Genomic DNA, 19681 nt, shown 5'->3' with positions numbered 1-19681 from the left:
TGACCTGAGCCGAAGGCAGAGGCTTTAACCCACTGAGCCACCCAGGTGCCCCGAAAACAAATATTTTTAATAATAAAAAGTTACTGAGGATATAATAGCCATAAAATATTTCTGAAGAAACTGTAGAAGATAAATTTGAGCAATCAAGTAATAAATGGAAGATCTCTGGTAAGAAGACTATTAGTAGATATTCAATCTATTTTTATTTGGGCTAAGTTTAAAACAAATGTGGGAATTATGGCCACATGATATCATAAATATATAAATATTTAATATTATACCAATTTTGACAGTTTATCAAAATGGGCATAAACTAAAAGGAAAGAAGATGGAGGATGTTGAGTATACTGATCTTATTTCTTCATTAGAAGTTGTGAATGGGAGGGATAGATCTGTATCAAAAGGTATTGTTTAAATATGACAAGTCAATAAGCATGTTTAAGTGTATAAAGGTAAATGTTGGAATTTAAAATGCTAGAACTGGGTGTAGGAGTTTTTCTTTCCTTTAAAATGTTGGAAAACAGTTTCTTCTAATAGACTAAAATATACCTTAAATGTAGTGTATGGCTTTGTTCTAGTTTCCTGCCCGATTACATTCTCTCTCTTTTTTTACATTTTTACATTTCATTTTTTTCTTTCCTTTTTCAACCAATTTCTCATTTTATCAATTCATTTTTTTAAAAATCTTTAAAAATTTTTGTCTCTACCATCACATTCCATCCCTTCATCATATTTACCCTTATTTTTGTGTGTGTGTGCATATATATATATATATATATATATATATATATATTCTTCTTCTTTCTCTAAAATTTTGGGAGGCAGTTTCTTCTAAGACCAAAACACACCCAGAGTCTAGAGTGTGACTCTGTTCTAGTCTTCTCTGGACAAAATGACCAAATGGAAAAACTCACAAAAAAAGAAAGAAAGAAAACCCAAGAGACAGTACCACCTGCCAGGGACCTAATCAATATAGCCATTAGTAAGATATCGGAACTAGAGTTCAGAATGACAATTGTAAAGATAGTAGCTGGGCTTGATAAAAGCATAGGAGTTAAAAGAGAATCCCTTTATGGAGAAATAAAAGAACTAAAATACAACCAAGTTGAAATCAAAAAGGCTATTTATGAGGTGCAATAAAAAATAGAGGCTCTAACTGCTAGGACAAATGAGGCAGAAGAGAGAATTAGTGATATAGAAGATCCAATAATGGAGAATAAAGAAGCTGAGAAAAAGAGAGATAAACAACTACTGGATCATGAGGGGATAATTCCAGAGGTAAGTGATAACATAAGATGAAACAATATTAGAATAATTGGGATCCTAGAAGAAGAGAGAGAGGGGGGCAGAAGGTATACTGGAGCAAGTTATAATGGAGAACTTCCTGAATTTGGGGAAGGAGACAAGCATCAAAATCCAGGAGGCACGGAGAATCCCCCTCAAAATCAATAAAAATAGGTCAACACCCTGTCATCTAATAGTAAAATTTACAAGTCTCAGAGACAAAGAGAAAATCCTGAAAGAAGCTCGGGAAAAGAGGTCTGTAACCTACGAAAATAGAAATATTAGATTGTCAGCAGACCGGTCCACAGAGACCTGGCAGACCAGAAAGGACTGGCATGATATATTCAGAGCACTAAATGAGAAAAATATGCAACCAAGAATACTATATTTGGGCAGACTGTCATTGAAAATAGAAGGAGAGATAAAAAAAAAAAAAAAAAAAGTCCAGGACAAACAAAAAATAAAGAATTTGTGAACACCAAACCAAATATTGAAAACCATCCTCTAAGCAAAGAGAGAGCCTTAAAGTTACAGACCGGAAAGGAACAGAGACAATATATAGTAACAGTCACCTTACAGGCAACACAATGGCATTACATTCAAATCTTTCAATAGTTAACCTGAATGTAAATGGGCTAAATGCCCCAATCAAAAGACACAGGATATCAGATTGAATAAAAAAATAAGACCCATTGATATGCTGTCTGCAAGAGGCTTATTTTAGACCCAAAGACACCTCCAGATTTAAAGTGAGGGGGTGTAAAACAATTTACCATGCTAATGGACATCAAAAGAAAGCTGGGATGACAATCCATATATCAAACAAATTAGATTTTAAACCAAAGACTATAATAAGAGATGAGGAAGAGCACTATATCATACTTAAAGGATCTTAAAGGATCTATCCAACAAGAAGCTCTAACAAATTTAAATATCTATGCCCCTAACATAGGAGCAGCCAATTATATAAGCCAATTAATAACAAAGTCATTGACAATAATATAGTAATAGTAGGGGACTTTACCACCTCCCTCACTGGAATGGACAGATCATCTAAGTGAAAGATCAACAAGGAAATAAAAGGTTTAAATGACATGCTGGACCAGATGTACATCACATATATATTCAGAACATTCCTCCCAATGCAACAGAATACACATTCTTCTCTAGTGCACATGGAACATTCTCCAGAATAGATCACATCCTGGGTCACAAATCAGGTCTCAACTGGTACCAAAAGTTTGGGATCATTCCCTGAATATTTTCAGATCACAATGCTCTGAAGCTAGAACTCAATCACAAGAGAAAAGTTGGAAAGAACTCAAATACAGGGAGGCTAAAGAGCATCCTACTAAAGAATGAATGGGTCAACCAGGAAATTAAAGAATTTTAAAAATTCATGGAAACAAATAAAAATGAAAACACAACTGTTCAAAATCTTTGGGATGCAGCAAAGGTAGTCCTGAAAGGAAACTATATAGCAATACAAACTTTTCTCATGAAACAAGAAAGGTCTCAAATACACAACCTAACCATACACCTAAAGGAGCTGGAGAAAGAACGATGAATAAAGCCTAAACCCAGCAGGAGAAGAGAAATCATAAAGATCAGAGCAGAAATAAATGAAATAGAAATCAAAAGAACAGTAGAACAGATTGACAAAACTAGGAACTGGTTCTTTGAAAGAATTAAAAAGACTGATAACCGCCTGGCCAGACTTATCAAAAAAGAAAGAGAATGGACCTACATTAATAAAATCATGAATGAAAGAGGAGATATCACAACCAATACTGAAGAAATATACAAACAATTATAAGAACATATTATAAGCAACTATATGCCAATGAATTAGACAATCTGGAAGAAATGGATGCATTCCTAGAGACATATAAACTACCAAAACTGAACCAGGAAGAAATAGAAAACCTGAACAGACCCATAACCAGTAAGGAAATTGAAGCAGTGATAAAAAATCTCCCAACAAACAAGAGCCCAGGGCTAGATGGCTTCCCAGGGGGAATTTTAACATTTAAAGAAGAATTAATACCTATTCTGAAACTCTTCCCCAAAATAGAAAAGGAAGGAAAACTTCCAAACTCATTTTATGAGTCCAGAATTACCTTGATCCTAAAGCCAGACAAAAAGCCCATCAAAAAGGAGAATTACAGACCAATAGCTCTGATGAACATGGATGCAAAACTTCTTACCAAAATACTAGCCAATGGGATCCAACAGTACATTAAAAGGATTATTCACCATGACCAAGTGGAATTTATTCCTGGCAGCAAGTTTGGTTCAACATCTGCAAATCAATCAATGTGATACATTAATAAAAGAAAGAACAAGAACCACATGATACTCTCAATAGATGCAGAAAAAACATTTGACAAAGTATAGCATCCTTTCTTGATTAAAACTCTTCACAGTGTAGAGATAGAGTGTACATACTTCAATATCATAAAAGTCACGCATGAAAAACCCACAACAAATATCACTCTCAATGGGGAAAAACTGAGAGCTTTTCCCCTAATATCAGGAACATGGCAGAGATTTCCTCTATTACCACTGCTATTCAACATAGTACTAGAAGTCCTAGCCTTGGCAATCAGACAGCAAAAAGAAATAAAAGACACAAAAACTGGTGAAGAAGAAGTCAAACTCTCACTCTTTGCTGATGATATGATACTTTATATGGAAATCCCAAAAGACTCCACCCCAAAACTGCCAGAACTCATATAATTCAGTAAAGTAGCAAGATATAAAATCAATGCACAGAAATTAGTTGCATTTCTATACACTAACAATGAGGAAGATGAAAGAGAAATTAAGGAGTTGATCCCATTTATGATTGCACCAAAACCATAAGATACCTAGGAATAAATCTAACCAAAGAGGCAAAGAATCTGCACTCAGAAAACTATAGAATACTCATGAAAGAAATTGGGAAGGACACAAGAAATGAAAAAAACGTTCCATGCTCATGGATTGGAAGAACAAATATTATGAAAATATCTATGCTACTTAGAGTAATCTACACATTTAATGCAATCCCTATCAAAATATCATCAACTTTTTTTCCACAGAAATGGAACAAGTAATTCTAATATTTATATGGAACCAGAACCAGAAAATACCCTGAATAGCCAGAAGAATGTTGAAAAAGAAAAGAAAGGTGATTGCATCACAATTCTGGACTTCAAGCTCTATTACAAAGTTGTGATCACCAAGACAGTATGGTACAGGCACAAAAACAGGCACATAGATCAATGAAACAGAATAGAGAACCCAGAAGTGGACCCTCAACTCTATGGTCAACTAATTTTGAAAAAACAGGAAAGAATATCCAGTTTGGAAAAAAGTCTCTTCAACAAATGCTGTTGGAAAAATTGGACAGCCGCATGCAGAAGAATGAAACTGGACCATTTCCTTACACCATGCATAAAAATAGACTCAAAATCGATGAAAGAACTAATTGGGAGACAGAAATTCATCAAAATCCTTGAGGAGAACACAGGCAACAAACTCTTTGACTTCAGCCACAGCAACTTCTTCCTAGAAACATTGCCAAAGGCAAGGGAAAAATGAACTATTGAAATTTCATCAAGGTCAAAAGCTTTGCACAGCAAAGGAAACAGTTAACAAAACCAGAAGAAAACTGACAGAATGGGAGAGGATATTTACAAATGACATATCAGATAAAGGGTTAGTATCCAAAATCTATAAAGAAGTTATCAGACGCAACACCCAAAGAACAAACCAAGACATGGGCAGAAGACGTGAACAGACATTTCTGCAAATAAGACATCCAAATAACCAACAGACACATGAAAAAGTGCTCAACATCACTCAGCATCAGAGATATGCATCAAAACCACGGTGAGATACCATCATTCACCAGTCAGAATGGCTACAATTAACAAGTCAGGAAATGACAGATGTTGGTGAGGATGCAGTGAAAGGGGAAACCTCCTATACAGTTGGTAGGAATGCAAGCTGGTGTAGTCACTCTGGAAAATAGTATGGAAGTTCCTCAAAAAGTTGAAAATAGAGCTACCCTACGACCCAGCAATTGCACTACTGGGTATTTACCCCAAAAATACAAATGTAGTGATCTGAAGGGGCATGTGCACCCCAATGTTTACATCAGCAATGTCTACAATAACCAAACTATGGGAAGAGCCTAGATGTCCACCCACAGATGAATGGATAAAGAATGGATAAAGAATAATGTATGTATGAGTGTGTGTGTATGTATATACACGCACATACATACATTATGCAGCCATGAAAAAATAAAATCTTGCCATTTGCAACAATATGGATGGAACTAGAAGGTATTATGCTAAGTGAAATAAGTCAATCAGAGAAAGACAATTATCATATGATCATATGATTTCACTGATATGAGGAATTTGAGAAACAAGACAGAGGATCATAGGTGAAGGAAGGGAAAAATGAAATAAGACAAAACTAGAGAGGGAGACAAACCATAAGAGACTCTTAATCTCAGGAAACTAAGGATTGCTGGGGGCTGTGTGTGGGAGGGATGAGATAGCTAGGTGATGGACATTGGAGAGGGTATGTGCTATGGTGAGTGTTGTGAATTGTTTAAGACTGATAAGACCTGTACTCCTGAAACAAATAGTTATGTTAATTTTATGTTAATTAAAAAAGAAAAGAAAAGAAGTAAAATAAAATAAGCATTTCATCAGAAAAAATAATAAAATGCAGGAACTGAGAATTTAAGATTAAAAACATAGCCAACTAAAATCAGGTGGAGGAGAGGAATGAGAAAAATTGGAGAAAGAATCATATAAATTCCATTCCTACTCATGCTGCTGAGCCAATATATGCTAAATAAAGAAATTAATTATGCTATGTAATAATATATTCTTTTTCTAAAGAAGAGTCCATTGATTATATAAAATTATAAGACTTAACTTAGAGAAAGATAGAGTACAGACATTTTTCCATGTTCTTCCCTCTAAAGAGTAAAAATCTAGTCACTATATCTAGAATAAACATAAAAATCTCTGATGTGGAGAGATCAAGGCAGACTCACTAAGAACTTCAGAGACCTAGGGAACAGGAATGGTGACATCCTTGGGTTTCCATTTTTGACTCATATATCCTGGGCCAATGATGGAGAAGCTGCAACCCAGAAGACCAATGGGTGCAGACAAAAAAATGAAAGAAAAAAAAGCCCTATATATGCCTGTATATATTTTTCTCTAAATAAAGTAGTATTTAGTATTTTTCTCTAAATAAAGACAAGGAAAAGGACAGCCAACCAAGACAGAAAACTCTTAGACAATGACAGGTAAATACTCCAGTTATACACTAAAGAATAAAACTTTATCCTTGACTCCACCCCACTAGCAAAGACCAGGTAGAGTCTATTCTTCAGACTCTATGGGGATGCATGAGATACCCCTGCCCTACACCAAGATGGTGTGGGAGAAAGGGCTGAGACTTTCATCCCTGCCACACTGGAATGTATCCCCTGCCCTGGCATGTCCGTAGAAACTGTGTGGAGACTGTGAACTTCCACCCCCATCAGATAGTATTGAGATACTACTGTTTTCTTCAAGGTGATGTTGCAGTAGATCCAGTGGACAGTCAGGACATTCACAACCACCAAATAGCAACAAATCTACCCTGTGCAGTGTCAGTGGAGGTGGAGTGTGAAGCCGTAAGAGGCACTTCTACCCCTCTGTCAGATAGGTGCCAACAGAGGTCCCATGGGAAGACTGAACCCTCACACTGGCACGGCAGGAATAAGGCATATTTATGCCCCATTTCACTTGGGGCAGAGAACTCTATCTGATGAACCTCTTTCCTTGCAAGTACAGTATCACAAGATACTTGCTAAAACGAGATCCAGAATCTTATATCATAGTATTCAATATAGTATTCAGTATAGTATAATATAGTATGATAGTATTCAAAATATCCACGTTTCATTAAAAAGCTATTTATCATACCAAAAACCAGGAAAATTTCAACTTGAACAAGAAAATAATCAACAGACACTAATATTCAGATGATACTGATTATAAAACTATCTGATCAGAATTTTAAATAAGCCATTATAAGTAAAAATGATTGGTGAGCAGCTATGGCCATACATGACACAAATTTAAAATGTAGATTAAGTAGAAAGATAGAAAAATAGAATAAGAATAAAACAAAGACTAAGAAGCATAAGGAAGAACTAAATTGAAACTTGAGAATTGGAAAATTCAATAATCAAAAGAAAAAAAATATATGCCAAACTTAACTCAATGAATGGACTTGATAGCAGAATGGAGAGGCCAGAGGGACAGATCACTGCATTTGAAGATAAACAGTAGAAAATTCCCCAATCTAAACAATAGACAGGGAAAGGAAAGAAATGACCAAAAAAGGGAGAGAGCAGGCCTCAAGGACCTGTGGAACTTTTTTTTTTTTTTTACTTTTTAAAAGATTTTATTTATTTATTTGACAGACAGAGATCACAGGTAGGCAGAGAGGCAGGCAGGAGAGGAAGGGAAGCAGGCTCCCTGCTAAGCAGAGAGCCCAATGCGGGGCTCAATTCCAGGACCCTGGGATCAGGATCTGAGCCAAAGGCAGAGGCTTTAACCCACTGAGCCACCCAGACACCCTGGACCTGTGGAACTATTAAAAAAGATCTAACTTTGTTTCTTGTCATCCAAATCCCAGAGGGGAGGAGGAAAAGAATAGGGCTGAAAAATATTTAAAGTAAAAATGGTTGGAATTTCCTAAACATGACAAAAAATATAAACCTACAGATTCAAGAAGCTGTGTGAATGACAAACAGGATAAACTTAAAGAAATCTGCATTAAACTTCTAAAGGCCAAAGAAGAAAGTCTTTAAAGCAACGGGAAATAGCACCCATGTTAGCTTAGAAAAAAAGACTCCAAAATAAAATGATAGTAAATAAATGGGTACAACAACACAAAACACATGTGAGAAAAAATAAAACAGTGGTCATGATATCAGTATCAAACAATGTTAAATTTTATGGCAACAAGGAACTATTGGGAAGGACACTTATAATAATAGAGAATAAAATTGACAGTGAAGATTGAAGTGTAATGAATATGTATAAAAGCAGTAACAGCATTAAAACTCATAAAGCAAAAGCTGTAAGCAATAAAAAGAGAAATAGACAGTAAGAGCTTATCAATAGTAGACTAATTCATTAATGTTAATACATACACATAAAACTGCATACACATATGCATGAAAAAATAAGTTTATAGAAGTTTGAACATAATTAGTAAGGTACATCTAATTGTTGTAAACCAAACTCTGTTCCCTAAAATAAAAATTATATTTCTCAAATATCCATGAAACATTCACAAAATTGAAAAAAAAAAGTCAATCTATTCCAAAAAGTATGATGTATGGCATTCTATGATCACAAGTAGAAAAATAAGAACTAATAACAAAACTAACTTCCTATCAGGGGGAAAAAAAAGCCACATTGTACTGCATCAGCATTTTGAAATCTCCCTTTTAAATAATCAGTGGCTCAAAAAGAGCAAACAAAACCGGTATCTTAGAAATTTAAAAGCAGTAGTAAGGACATTCACATCCCATGAGGTAGAGCTAATTCAGAAAACAGAGGAAAATTTATATTCCAAAATATTTGTGTTAATAAATAAAAAGTGATGAAAATAAGTGAAAAAAATAAAGTAAAAATGAGGAAGACTAAAGTAAAACAGAAGGAAAATATGAATTATTTAATAAGTTATGTTAAGTCAAATGACCAGCAACTAGACAAAAAGTCACTCTTGTAAAAGTAATTTGGTTTACCAAAATTACTTCCAAGCGTATAAAGTACTTAGAGATAATGACAAAAACTCTAAGAGTACTAGAAATACATTGGGATTTTTAAAAGTTATTTTGGAAAGCCATATTATAAATCTTGACAAAAATTCAGAACCAATTCAGAACCCATAAAAGAGAAAAAAATAATCAATTGTGTTTTGACTTAAAAGAAACAAAAAAAATTCTTCAAGGCATTAAACACATATAAAAAGTATAAAATTTGTTTCAAATGGAAGAAAAAAATACCAAGTTTTTTAATAAACTAGGAGTTACTACGTATTAGAAAGAAAAGAATCTATGATGCCCATAGATCTTGTGAAAAGATGATTAGCACCATGCATAATGTAAGAAATCCAAATTAAAGTTGCATGTATATAACGTCTTTAGTTTTTTTTTTTTTAAATTAACATATAATGCATTATTTGCTTCAGGGGTAGGTACAGGTCTGTGAATCCTTGGGCTTACATAATTAACTGCACTCACCATAGCACATACCCTTCCCAGTGACCATAACCCAGTCACATTATCCTTACCCCCACTCCCCAACAACCCTCTTTAGATTTTTATAATATACTAGTTTGACAAAAGAAAATTACACATTGGTAATCCTTCTTACTAAATTTGCAAATCTCTTTGTAAGGAAATTTGATACTATCCGTCACAAATTAGAAACCATATTATTTTATTTTTAAAAAGTTTTCTGATGACTTACCCCACAGATACAATGGTATATATGGATAAAGACTTCCATAAGGATGGTCATTACAGTGTTGCTCATAGTGGCAAAATATTTTAAGCAACTTACTTGCTCATCAATAATGGTGTGGTAAAATAAATCTTATGAGATGCAGTAAGTCCTATGCAGCTGATAAAAAAACAATGATGCAGCACCATTATGTACTAATTTTAAAAATCTTGGGAAATTTTACTTATAGAAGAAGTAAATTTCACAGTATTATGTACCTATATTAACCTTTTGGGTAAAGAAGGGTTAAAGGGTGAGAGAGAGAAACATTTATATGCTTTACTAGATACGGTCTATTTCTGAATATATTCAGTCATTTATCCACTCAACTCAAAAATACTTTTTTAATGCCATTGCCTGTTTTAAACATACGGAACTTATGGATAAAATACATAATATCCCAGTCGTGCTTTCTAGTGGAGAAGAGAGTAACAATGAACGTAATTAATAAGTGAGTTATATGTATGTTAAAAGGGAATAAACCAATGTTAAGAGAAAAAAATAGAGCATGATGTGGGACTCCAGAGAGGTTTATGGGTTGAAATTGTATTTTATTATTTTATTTTATTTTGGTGAGTTGAAATTTTAAATCTAGTGGCGATTCCACCATTAACTGTACAGCTGTAATGGTCTTTTAAATAAACTGAATTTAAAACTTTCATTTGGTACTTACATTAAGTCAAATAAAGGCAGAAAAGAAAGTGTCATACAGATTGAATTCAAATACGAGCTCTGTTACATATTAAATGTCTTTGGGAAAATAAGAAAAAAAGTCTCTAATGTCTCTTCCTCTAGCTGGAATAGAAAGAAAGGTTGATGAGAAGTCAGAAGTTCTAGACTGGAATCTTGGTTTTTATCTTTCCTGGCTACTTAAGCCTGAGAAAGAATTAAATCTCTAAGCTTCAGCTTTCTCAAGTGTAAATAAGAATACTGTTATCCACATCAGAGGGATAGTTGTGAGCATTAAATGAGATAATTCATGTGGAAAACATCATTATGTAAAAATACTATAAGCTAGAAAGTATAAATGACAGGCCTTTGGCCAAATCTAGCCACAAATGTGTTTGAATTGGCTGATACAGTTTTGGCTTCCACAGTGCTATAAAGCAATTTAATTAGTTGCCAACTTTCAAAGATTAAATGATTTCATATAAAGTAGATTTTGAATTTCCTGAAAAAAAAAATCATATTAGCTGGCTCTATTAGGCCCATATTCCTCATGGAAAAACCAACTAAAGGTGAGTAGGGCTTATTCTCCTATTGGGGCACTTCCCATTGTTCATTCATTTTCTCCTGACGATGAAGGCTCCCCGCTATGTCTCATTGGCTTTTCTCCCTTGCATCTTACCCCCTTCTTCACAGTGATTTTTCTGTGTCACCCATGATATGCTAAATTGCTTTTCAGATTTCAGCACAAAGTCATCAAGGAGTAAGCTGCTTGCCTGTCTTCTTTATCAACTTTGAGATTAAATATATAAAATGCCCCTGTGCCAATCTGGAATTGACCTCTGTTCACTAGGCCATCTCCAGTTCCCAAAGTATACCAAGCACATAGTTATACGCATAATAAAAGTACGTAGTGTGATTGAAAACAAACAAATGGTCGTCCTTGTTCCCTTATGGTAACTTTTGAGTAGTTGTTTTTATTTGAATATTTTCTTATGCTTTTGCTATTAGATATGATTACTCCACCTGAAACAGAGAAAAACTTTTGTTCAGGTGATATTTTTATTCAGTTAGGTATATATAAGTATACATACCAATATGTATACATATCTGTATACATACATATGTGTATATATATGTATATTTTATTTTTACTGTAGGATGTCCCCCAAACAATGTATGGCCCAAACTGTGAGCTAAATGTACCTGAAAAATGGTGGCCTTTGAAGTCCTGTGGACAGAAGTTTTACCTGTGGTCTTGAATGGACAGGAAATTACTATGAAAAAGATAAGTTGATTATCACATTCTTTTATTCAATAAAATTCTAGGACATACTGCCATTGTTTGATAAAATATAACAAAGACCTGTGAAAAGGTTATTTTCCAATAAACTCATGAAAACTGTTTATAATTATGACTCCATTTCCAATACAAGTAATATTATGTTAATATTGATTAATTTTTGTTACCTTATCAAAATAACACATGAAAATCCTTAAAACCCCACGTAATTGAAATAATATTAATTAATGTGAAAGAGTCTATATGAGACATAAACCCCATTCTCCCTCCAGCTCTGTTTAAGCCTGAAGTCTTTGTGGATGGCAGGTTTGCTGGACCTTGAAGTTTTTGGCATGATACAGAAGGCCCTCAACCACAACAGAGACATTGAGGCTGGCAGGATGGAAGATGCAGGGCCCCAGCTAGAGTCAGTTCATGTTATGAGTGGGCCCAGCTAGATGTGCCTGGGTGGCTCAGTTGGTTAAGCATCTACCCTTGGCTCCAGTCATAATAGCAGCATCCTGGGACTGAGCTCCATGTCTGGCCTCCTGCTCAGCAGGGAGTTTGCCTCTCCCACTTCCTCTGTTGCTCTCCCTGCCTGTGGGCTCTTTCTCTCTCTCTCAAATAAATAAGTAAAATCTTAAAAAAAAAAAAAAAAAAAAAGAGTAGGCCCAGCTACAAGGGGCAAAGAGGAGGACTCTGGGAATAGAGGTCTCCCACCTTCACTTCATTAAGGAAAAATTATTCAGGGGCGCCTGAATAATTATTCAGTGACTTAAGCCTCCGCCTTTGGCTCAGGTCATAATCCCAGAGTTTTGGGATGGAGCCCCGAAGCCTGCTTCCCCCACCTGCCTGCCTCTCTGCCTACTTGTGATCTCTGTCAATAAATAAACTCTTTAAAAAAAAAAAGAAAAGAAAAGAAAAAATTATTCATGTACCACTAAGAATATTTTTTTATTTGTAAGTGACATGCATGTGTTTTCAAATAACATATTACGTGTATTATAAAACATATATAAAGGTTTAAATTGATAAAGAGTACTCTGAGTGGAAAAAAATCCACTCAGGCTCAGCTTCTGGGCTGTTTAATGGGATTGATATTAATGAAAGTTTTGTAAATATGTATATGGTAATCTAGGTACAACTTTACTTTCTAATAGGAAGGATTATGTGTTTCTATGGAGTTTTATTCATTCTGGACATATAGTTCACTTTCTGTTTAGAAGGCCTGCCAAAAATGTTTAGATTCTGGTAATACCTTTCCTTTTTTCTTGACCTGGAATTTTCTTTCTCTTCTTTTCCTACATGATAAATATTCTAAATACAAGCATGTGTGAGTGTGTGTATGTGTGAGTGTGTGTACGTTCAGTGTGTGCATGAAATTCTAATGTGAAAGGCACTAGCTATGATACTTTCATGCTATCTTTACTATTATATGCATCTAGGTGTAATCTATTTGCATTTTTGTCAGAAAGTATACCCTTCTGTGGTTTATTATTTTATGTTCTGGTGCTTTTTATCTCAGATATAAATCATGAACACTAATAATGGTCACAGACATATAAATCTTAGTAAAAAGTGGTCAAAACTTTGAAACCCAGTATCAAAAACACATCTTATTAAAATAAAGTAAAATCTTTTACTGCTAAAATAAATTAACATTAGCTCTGGGCATTTTTTGGCATGGAATAGCCTATGTAAAATTATTTAATTTGTTAATTAAAGTTTTTGTCTTGCTCTAAAACAACAACAACAACAACAAAACTTTCACCTAAATGGTTTCACCTATGGGGATTATCACTCTTTAGATCTGTGGCCCTAACATACCATCACAATGGGTGTGATTACCTATCATCCTTTACCATTAATTTGACTGTCATCAGATGGTACCTTGCCCTGAGAGTGGTTAGATCCATATGCTAACTCCTGCACTGCTGATAACAATGCTCTATGCCTTTGGGAATATCAGTCTTCCCATGATACAGTTTTTCCCATCTGGAAGTGAGGGTAAAGACACTTTGAAATGACAACCCTTCTAAATCTAATATTGAAGATTGTTTTTCAGGGATTATTTTTTAACATGGGTATTTTCCCTAATTTATGGAAAACAGCTTTTTTTTTTTTTTTTTTTTTTTTAAAGTAGGCTTCATGCCTAGCGTGGAGCTTAATGCGGGCTTAAACTCATGACCTTAAGACCTAGATCTGAGCTGAAATCAAGAGTCATACGCTTAACTGACAGAGCCACCAGACACCCTATGTGGAAAACTGCTTTTACCAATTTTGTGATATTTAAGATTACTAGATCAGAATAACAGCAGTACTTTAAATATAGAACCATCATGTTCATATTTTTAAAAAAATTCCGAGTTGGGTAATTCTCTGGCATTTTGGAATATGAGATATTTTAGCTTTTGATTCTATCACTTAAACTGTCAATATGGAACATTTCAAACATATGGAAGAGTTGCTGAGTCATTGGGTAAATACAAATATAATTTTGCAACATATTATAAAATTCTCCATGTGGGCTTGTGCCGTTTTGCTTACTCACAGGAAATATATAGAATACCTGTTTCTTCACAGCTTTATCAAAAGATTATGTTATCAAAATTTTGGTGGGAAATGTTATATCAATGGGGATTTCATTTCATTTTTATTATTATGAAAATTTTTATCACCTTCCTTAATGGATCGGGATCTTTTACATTTTTTCCTATAAATAACCTTAGCTCATTTTTCTATAAGGTTGTTGGCTTTTTCTTCTTTAATATTAGAAGTTCTGTGTTCATGTGTGTGTGTGTATATATATATATATACACATATATGATATTAAGTTTTTGTTGTGAATCATTCACCTTAATTTGGGAAAATTTGTTATTTGTCTTTTTAAGTCTATAGCATGTTTGCCACCTGATTGGTTATTGTCTATGTATGAGAAACCATCAAAATGCTTAGACTCTTAAGACAATTTATTATTCTCTCATAATTCTGAGGATTAACTGGATTCAGCTGAGTGACTCTCCTCTCAGATAATAGCTGGGGCTGGAGCTCTTTGGACGCTCAGCTGGGTGGGAATAGAGAAGATAAGCTCTTTTTATGCATCTGCCACCTCATTGTTCCTCCATGTAGATTCTTTCTCCTTGTAATAGTCAACTCGGACTGCTAACAGAATATTACAAATGAGGTGATTTAAAAATTATTTTTATAGTTATGAAGTCTGGGAAATCTAACATTAAAGTTCTGACCAATTTGGTTCCTGAGGAAAGCCCTCTTTTCTGATTTGCATATGACCTTCCTCTCATTTTTATCCTCTCATGGCAGACAGAAGGAGTGTGAAAGCTCTCTCATGTCTCATCTTATAAGAACGTTAGTCCAATGATAAAGTTCCACCCTCCCTTATATGGCCTTTTTCTCCAACAGGATAACTGGGTTTTTTAGGTGATTGCTGATTTTGTGAAGCAGAAGTCATCAGGTCTTCCTAAGGCTTGAAAATGATGTAAAATCATTTCCACCACAACCTATTGGATAAAGCAAATCGTAGGATCAACCCAGATTCCATGCAGGATGGGCAGCACAGGAGTGTGAATCCCAGAGGATATGGTTTATTAGGAGGATCTTTGGATTATAGATTCTCCATGATTTGAAGTTTGTTGTTGTTTGTAATAAAATGAATCTTTTTTCCCTCTAATTTTTAAAAATTTTGAGTCATAATTAGAAATATATTTCCCATTTTCAAGTTTTATAGGAATTTTTTAATGTTTCTTTTAATACTTTATGATATCATTCTTGACATTTAACTTTCTGATCAATGTTAAGTGTTTTTCTTGGTATATGGTGTAAGGAATAGATCCATTTTCCCTTTATATGGCTTATATGGCTTTTCAGTTACCATAATAAAGTTTTTACAAGTCTATCTTCCCAACTGATTTGAGAGGCAGACTTCATCAAATACTTGTATTTGCAATTAAATATAGTTATGGATGTTCTGTTTTATTGGTCCATTTATTTATATGCAAAAGAAATACGTTTTTATTATGTCTTTATTATATGTATTTGATACTGACAGGGCTAACCACCCTTCATTGCTCTTCTTTTTCAGAAATTTCCTGACTTTTGTTCATTTGTCCTACTAAATGAATTTTATAATTAAGTTAGATGCAAAAAATAATTAAGTATTTTTTATTGTTTTATTGTCCTTTCTATTTACTCTCTTGGGGAGAATTAACATATTTATGATATTAACTAAACTTATTCAAGGACAAGCATGGTCTGTTTATTTGTTCAATATTTTTGTTTCCCATTAAGTAAAATGCTGGGTTTTAATACTCATATTGAGATAAGCTATTAATTTTCTAGTTTGTTCAGTGTTTTTACTGAATTTTTAAATGAATTTATTCTTCTTTTCCTTTTTAAAGACTTATTTATTTCAGAGAGAGATAGAGAGACCATGAGAGGGAGGTGCAGAGAGAAAAGGAAGAGAGAGAGAATCTTTATCAGACTCCACACTGAGCATGGAGCTTCACGTGGGGCTTAATCCCAGGACCCCAAGATCATGTTCCACTGAAACAAAGAGTTGGCATTTAAATAACTGCCCAGGTACCTCATGAATTTTTCTTCAAATGTATTTTCTACATCTACAGAATTAATAATGTGATTTTTCTCTTTAGCCTGATAAATATGATGGATTTATTAATGAATTTTCTAATGTTGAATGACCTTACATTCTTGGAACAAATACTACTATTTCATGATAGTCATGATATAATATGTTGTTGGTTTCTGTATATTTATATTTTCTATGAGTTGGCATCAATGTCATAGGCAAAATTAGGCTCTAGTTTTATGTATTTTGCCAAGTTTGGAAATTGATGTTATACTCAATAAAATGTATTTGAAATGTCTCTTCCTTTTCAATGCTCTTTAATAAGATATATAGTAAGATGACAATCTTATCTGCAGAGGTTTTTAGAATTCCATGTGAAACCTAGGACTGGTGAGATTTTTGTTGCTGTTGTTTTAATTCAGAAACTATTTACTATTTTCTTTATTGTTTTTGTATTATAATTATCTTATCTAAGTTTTCTGTCTCAAATAAGCTATCTTTTATAACTTTTCCATTTCATTTAGGTTTTTATACTTATTTGTACTATGCTTTTTGTATTTATTATTTTTGATGGTTAATCCATATTTTTAAAAAGATTTATTTATTTATTTGTCAGAGAGAGTGAGTGAGAAAGAGAGAGAGCACAAGCAGGGGGAGTGACAGACAGAGGGAGAAGCAGTCTCCCCACTGAGAAAGGAGCCTGTTATGGGACTCTGTCCCAGGACACAAGGATCATGACCTGAGCCAAAGGCAGACATTTAGCCAACTGAGCTATCCAGGTGTCCTGTTATTCCACATTAAAAAAAAGAAAAAGTTTGTGTGTATTTATGCTTTTTTAAAATAATTTTTTATTTTTTATAAACATATATTTTTATCCCCAGGGGTACAGGTCTGTGAATCACCAGGTTTACACACTTCACAGCACTCACCCAAGCACATACCCTCCCCAATGTCCATAATCCCACCCCCTTCTCCCAAACCCCCTCCCCCCAGCAATCCTCAGTTTGTTTTGTGAGATTAAGAGTCACTTATGGTTTGTATTTATGCTTTTGTTTTGATTAGGTTAGCTAATGATTTGTCTGCTTTTATTCTTTGATCAATTCTACTGTTTCTTTCTGTCTTGAAACTCATTACAACAAATTCACTTGTCTTAACTAGAACTAATGCTTTGGTGGTTTGTTTTTCAGAATGTTCTCCTGGTTATTATGACCCAGTCTGCCATTTTAACTGCTGATGTCAGAACAATGGAATTTGCAATAGGTTTTCTGGAAGCTGTGCCTCCGAGTTTACCATGGAAGGGACTGCAAATGCGGAAAACAGAAATAATGAGTGGGCATATTAAGGTGTTGACAAGTTTTAAGCTTTAAAAAGTGCTTTAAATCATAAAAATAATACTTTCACATTATATAAAATTAGGTACACTGTTAATGATTTAATGTATATTTTTACAATGGATTTCATATCTCTAATTTAAGTTCTAAATGCTGACAAATGCCATAATCAGTAATTGAACTTGTTTCATTGTAACTCTTGTCCAAAAACCAATTCTGTGATTCCATGAGCATCTGGAGTATACATAGGCAGAGAAGTCAGCTGCCAGGCTTTTTGAACAAAGTTATTCTCCTTCTTCTGGCTGCCTCTATGTAAAATATAGACAAGGAAGCTGCTTATTTCATGTGAATTTAGGCTTAATTCTGAAATGGCTGCTTTCAGGTTCTCCTTAAACATATTTATATTACTTCTTCATTTGGACTCAATATTTTCATCTGAAATTAGAAAAAGGAGGAATTATACAATAATTTGTTACAGGCATCAAGTATCCCTGATGGACAAAAAAGTTAACAAATTAAGATGTGAGAGCTTAGGCTCTAGAGTTAGTTATATATGGCCTAAATCTGTCTTATAAAGGTATATAGACTATTATTAACTTCTGTAAGTTTCAATTTCAACAAGTGTAGAATAGGGATAAGAATAACACCTCCCCTAAAAGATTATCATCAGGACTAAATAAGATGATACATGTAAGTATTTAGCAGTGAGGCATGTGCAAAAGCTTGAAAAATATCATTTAGAAGAAAAGAATTTTTTAAGCTTCTGAAATAATATTAATGTTTAAAATTGTTCCCATGTCTTTCAACTTGTTTTTAGGCCCTGGCAAGCATATTTCACAGGAATAAATCTTATTAAACCTTTTGAGGTTTAGATTCTTGCCAACTACTCTGAGGTTTTGTAGGTCAGAAAGTATGGAGCCAAACATCTTGTGGTTTTTGTTTGTTTTGTTTTCACAATTGGAGTAACAGTACAAGAGAGGAAAAAACAGTACAAGATATGTTTCATCTTAGATTCAGTGGGTTATCAAGGAAGATTTTCAGCAGACAAGAGATATCACTCTAGTGAAACAAAGTGAAAGTGTGTACATTTACTGATTATTGGGAAAAACAGTTATCAGTAGTGTCTATGTGGGAAGTTATAATGATAGTCTAGGATTTTAAAAATGTAGACTGGGATAAAAATGGGAATTAATGAGCAGAAGATTATGGAAAAACAACTGTCTATATTAGGCAATTGATTTGGATGGAGATCAGGAAAATGAAAGAATCAAAGATGGTTCTAAAGTTCTAAGCCAGAGGGCCTAGAAGAATAATAGTATTATTTAGAGAAATAGAGAATTTGAGCAAAGCAACATTTATGAGCTTAGTTTTTTTTTTTTTTAATTTTTTATTTTTTATAAACATATATTTTTATCCCCAGGGGTACAGGTCTGAATCGCCAAGTTTACACACTTCACAGCACTCACCAAAGCACATACCCTCCCCAATGTCCATAACCCCACCCCCCTTCTCCCAACCCCCCTCCCCCCAGCAACCCTCAGTTTGTTTTGTGAGATTAAGAGTCACTTATGGTTTGTCTCCCTCCCAATCCCATCTTGTTTCATTGATTCTTCTCCTACCCACTTAAGCCCCCATGTTGCATCACCACTTCCTCATATCAGGGAGATCATATGATAGTTGTCTTTCTCTGCTTGACTTATTTCGCTAAGCATAATACGCTCTAGTTCCATCCATGTTGTCGCAAATGGCAAGATTTCATTTCTTTTGATGGCTGCATAGTATTCCATTGTGTATATAAACCACATCTTCTTTATCCATTCATCTGTTGATGGACATCTAGGTTCTTTCCATAGTTTGGCTATTGTGGACATTGCTGCTATAAACATTCGGGTGCCCGTGCCCCTTTGGATCACTACGTTTGCATCTTTAGGGT

General features: G+C 34.2%; 1 protein-coding gene across 1 annotated transcript in view; it reads left to right on the top strand.

Moving 5' to 3' along the window:
• LOC131825591 (EGF-like and EMI domain-containing protein 1) overlaps nt 1–19681 on the top strand; it is a gene marked incomplete at its 5' end in the record, with an annotated part of 304549 nt that overhangs the window by 206277 nt on the left and 78591 nt on the right. The window contains 1 exon segment of the mRNA XM_059165052.1: nt 17605–17760.

This window comes from Mustela lutreola, chromosome 2 (assembly GCF_030435805.1).
Source record: "Mustela lutreola isolate mMusLut2 chromosome 2, mMusLut2.pri, whole genome shotgun sequence".
In the NCBI taxonomy this organism is placed as follows: Eukaryota; Metazoa; Chordata; class Mammalia; order Carnivora; family Mustelidae; genus Mustela; species Mustela lutreola.
Note: the sequence above shows the minus strand (reverse complement) of the source record. Positions and strands in the feature narration are given on the sequence as shown.